A 5,070-nucleotide genomic window follows, 5' to 3' on the forward strand; every position below is an offset into this window, starting at 1 on the left:
GAAGAAGAGATGTTAAGACCAGTGTGCAGTCTCAACAATCCAAGACTATGTTATGCATGGTTGGCAAAGCCCTAGCTTAGTTCTGTTATTTCAGTGATCCTCGCGTAAGGGAACGCAGCAAAAGTGCAAATGTAAATAATGTTAGTTGTTTTCATTTGAAGTGGGCTACGTTAGGATTTTACGACTAAGTAAATGTAAGGGTTTTTTAATTCTTAAGAAGGGGTGGTTGAGGCCGAATATCAATCACTTGTGCTCCATTCTTCCTTTTTCAATTTTATGCATAGAGGAAAGGCCTTTTACTAATCAAATCCTTTTAAAGAGTCTTAAAGCATGCCATTATACTTTGTAGGAAAAGTCTCTTAAAGTAAAATATTCTATTTCAGATTTGTGGTGCTTGCTAAAATTACCAAGATAATCATCAGAAATTCGAGTTAAGCAGCAAAAATACCCTTGTCAAGCAGCAACTTCTAGCAGTAAAGGAAGTTACCGTTACAGGCTTAGTTTAGATGCAAATTCCATTGTCACCTCAAATAAACCATTCTCCTTCCTAGGGCGCTGGTCCTCATCTCGTAAATGTAACACATGCTCTCAAGTAGCAAATTCTCTTCAATATCTATTCCAATGTTCCCCTTTGTGTCACAGCAGAAAAAGCCAGCTTTTTTCCTTCTCAAGTGAAAATAGTTTACATAGAAATATTACTAGCTACTATTCTGCAATTGTGAGTAAGTGATGTGTGGCAGCTTGGGTTTTTACCAGCTGTGGCCGAGTGATGCTGCTATCTCTCCATGCTACTGGGGTCAAGCTAGCTTGGCTGATGAGGAGTGATACCCCAAAATTGGTCCGCGGATGCTTGTTTACAGTCCAGGAAGGACCTGGCCTGGCAGTTCAGGCTAGACCGTTCCCATGAGCAGGGCTGGACTGGCTTTAGCAGGCACTGGGTCTTTCCTTGCTGGGCCGCTAAGGTGGGGGCTGGTTTTGGTACCTGGGCCTTTTTTGTTACCTGGGGCCTGCAATATCGCCCCCAGGTAACAAAATCGGCCAAAACCGGTCCTTGCAAATAGCTCGGCTGCACCCCCTTAGCCCCCCAGGGGGGCGGCCAAGCAGTTTGCCAGGGCCGGTTTCGGTGCCCAGGCCTGCCCTGCCCATGAGGAACAATAGTCAAGACTGATTTGCATATGGCTGAGTCTAAACTGGAATGGCATGGCAAGCAAAAAAAAAGAACGATAGATTTAGACCGAGATCTCTGTACTGGAGTGAATGCATGACATTGATCTGCATTCTGTCCATCATTTGTTCTATTTGTATTTGTCACCCGAGAGGCACGGGTATGCCCACAAGTGAGTTCCGTGCTCTCCATGCCACTGGAGTCAAGCTAGCCTGGCTGATGAGGGGTGAAAACCCGAAACCAGTCCTAGGTTGCTTGTTTCCAGTCCAGGGAGGACCTGGCCTGACAGTTTGGGCTGGACTGTTCCCATTAGGCACAGGGTCAAGACTGATTTGCATATGGGTGGGTTCAAACTGGAATGGCATGGGGAGCAAAAGAACAATGGATTTAGGCCAGTGGCGTAACACAGGCCCCTGCATCCCCCATAGTGCGGGGGGGGGGTGCAAACTGCAGGGGGAGGGGCTTTGTACAGTAGTCAGGCCTGAGAGCTCCAGATTCAATCAGGAGCGGGGGCTCCTTCATTTACCTTGCAGGGGGGGCCCTCAACTTTCATTACGCCAGTGATTTAGGCCCAGATCTCTGTACTGGGGTGAATGTATGACATTGCCCAGCATCCTGCCCATCCTTTGTTCTTTTTGCATCTATCTCTAGGAGAACATATGAGCCCATGTGAGCTCAACCATGATTAAGCAGAATTCCTTGATGGGCATGTGGTGGTAAATGGTTTAGTACACAATCCTTCATGTAGTGCTCTTGACCTAGAAGAACTGCAGGCACCTCTGATTATCTGCCTGGCCAAAACATAAATATCGAGCTGTACTCGGATTATCTATTTTAATACAGTAAGATTTATTAATTTGCAAATGTAACATCTAGTGCATGTACGGTAAGCTGGTTCAGACTCTGCACTAAGGGTCTGAAGAACACTGGTTCGAGGCACCGCCATACTTTTGGTCACACTCACATCATTGCCTCAAACCTATTCTCACACTGTGGCAATGAAGCATCGAGCCGAGGCGTCCGGTCAGCAGGGAGGCATCCATTCACCCAGCTCAAAATATTCTAAAGAAAGGAAAGAACTGATAAAGTTACATAATAACTCATTCAGCGCGACTTTACATTTCTCTCTTCAGCATTTGCCGTTGCCGCCTCCAGCCCTGTGACGTACGCCAGAGGCGTTCAAAGGGCGTAGACGTGGTCTGATAGCTAGACTCGTACAGGAACGTGTGGGTTAAAACAATGCTGACAGGACACCGAACGGTAATTAATGTGAGTGAAGTCTGGCACGAAAATAAAACGTACCTGCCTTCCTCTTCAGCCCAGAGCTGTCAGGTGTCCTCCCCAAGAGGCGGGACATGCAATCATCATTATTATGCAATACTGGAGTTAAAAAATGTACTTGACGCCAGAAGGCTCCAGCAATGACGAGCTCTTATTCACTTATTACCTCTTCTCAAGAAGTAGAAACCTGTAATCAGTACTCTCACGGCACATCTGATGGCAACTGCTCTCAAAGTACGAAAGATGTTCCCGACAAGCAGCCATTTTTACCTCAGACATCAACAGCCGGAGGTAAAATGACGTAACCTGAAATCAATCATGAAAGTACTAAATAGTTCACGCCTGTTCTGTGTAACACGAGTATTGTAAGTGATCATCGATCACGTAATTGCAAGATTATTGCTGATTTGTGTTCTTGTTTTTTGCTTTGTCAATGCTTTTTTTCCCGCCCTTTCTACTCTCTTTGCATTTCCAGTTACAGTGGGTGACACGGTTGCTAGTACATTTTTTTAGTCCATTCAGAAAAGTTTTCGACTTCCACGTGCATTTCACATATGTCATTATGAAATAAAATTGCGAAATGCACAAGCAAGGCTTCTTAAGTACCTGAAAAATAAATGAATCTACGAAACCCTTAAGTGGAGTCTAGGGCACGTTGGCTTATTCACTAATGGCCATATTTATGACCCAGTTTGCATTGCGTTTGCACCACGTTTGCACCAAGCACGATGCAAACCTTAAGTGAGATTTATTAAGCCACGCAAGTCAACTTTGCTTGCCCCTCAGTGGCTCCATAAATCTGGAATAAAGCAACGCAGCACAAATCGAAGTGTTGCCTCACTCAGCCCTTGGAAGGTGTTTCATGGGCGTGGCATGAGTATTCCAACTCAACTCCCATGGGTTTTGACACATTCCCAGATTTACCAGAATTGGTAAACCTGGTAATGTGCCAAAAAGTTATTCTTTCAAGGGAGAAGTGTAACAAGAAGAAATCTCTTTATTTCTCCTCTATCCATGTGTGCTGCAGCAGACATAGATAGAGGAATATACCTCTCAGGATTGCCTTAGTGAAGGAAGGTGCCCCTTTCTGCACAAAAACAAAACTGCATGCAACAGAGGCGCCTTTGCGCCATGGTGCAAGGGTGCCTTCATTAATACTAGGCTGCATAAAGGGCGCCAGTGCAGGGGAAAAGGCAGGAATGTGCTGTATTGACTTAAATACAGCACATTACTGCCATTTCCCTGCTGGACAGTGCAGCACAGAAAGGTGACTTGCTGCCCTCCACTACAAGTTCGCAAATCTACCACTTATTTTATCATTCTATTCCTAAAAAAAAGTCATGTGCATAGAACTGTAGTTAACTTTGTTAATGGAATTCTGTCTTCAGAAGACTTGGGCATTGCTAATAATCTCTGTAGCCCGCCGATCCCTTTTAACCCGACCTTTAATGGCGGAGGGTTGTTCTCTCTAATAGATTTTATTTTAATATCTGCCAGACACACATCCAGACTATTAGAGTTTCATACCCCTGACATCTCCCTCAGTGACCATTTTCGACAGAGCATAAATGTTAAGGTTAACTTTAAGGTGGTCAGTAGGCCCGCAATTACCACTCCTCTTGTGACAGACATTACCCTGGATAGACAAAATGGTTATTCCCTGAGTTGGAAGAAGGTTGATCTTGACGTGTTTATGACCAAGGCTATCACTAATTGCAGGGACGCTATTAACATTTGCCTATGTAGTGGTAATCCCCTGGAGGAAATTGTGGAGGGATACTCTAAAATTGCTGAGTTCGTGAATAACGCTCTTCACATAAACTCAAAAAATAAGATCCCACAAAAGACGGGTTGGTTTTAATTTTGCTGTATGAAAGCCCATTCCGCTCTTAAACTTGCAGTTCATTGAACTGTTAAAATTCAACATGAGATAAAAGAGGCTAGAAGAGAATACCTTCTTGCACAGGTGCCAAGGAAAAAACTTTTAAAGGAGGAAGCTTGGATCGCCTTGCGTGAAGCTTCCGAACAGAGGGATTCATCAGCTTTCTGGAATGCAGGGAGGGCATCCATAGAAAATGCGATAACAAGGGGAGAATGGGTAGAGCATTTTTCTAAATTATATACTAATAGTTCTGATCTTGATTTATTAAATCATGACCTGGCAGGCAATAGGATAGAATCACAGAGTATAAGTACTGTTCTGCACCCCCAATTTGAATTGTGTGAAATCATGGAGGCCATAACGCTGAGTAAGGGGGGAAGGCACCGGGGCCTGATGGTATGCCTGTGGACCTTTTTAGGTATAATTCTGAGTTGTGGGGACCCATTTGAACGCAGGAGATCAATGCATGTAGTTCCCTTGGTTTCCCCCAACCTGGAGCAAATCAATTCTGGTACCCATCTTTAAAAAATGGGACAGGCATAACCCGGCCTGTTATTAGATTTGACTGTTAAAATAATCGGAGAGTTCTCTTAGCCCGACTACAGGATTGGGCAGGTGACCATCAAATAATCAGCAATATCCAATATGGCTTCCGTAAAGGGCTGGGGACCATTGATCAATGGTTAAACTTGGATCTTACAATCGGAAAGTACACTAAGGCCAAGGGGGGTAAATTGTACTT

The sequence above is a fragment of the Lissotriton vulgaris genome, unplaced genomic scaffold (assembly GCF_964263255.1).
Source record: "Lissotriton vulgaris unplaced genomic scaffold, aLisVul1.2 SCAFFOLD_583, whole genome shotgun sequence".
NCBI classification, from domain to species: Eukaryota; Metazoa; Chordata; class Amphibia; order Caudata; family Salamandridae; genus Lissotriton; species Lissotriton vulgaris.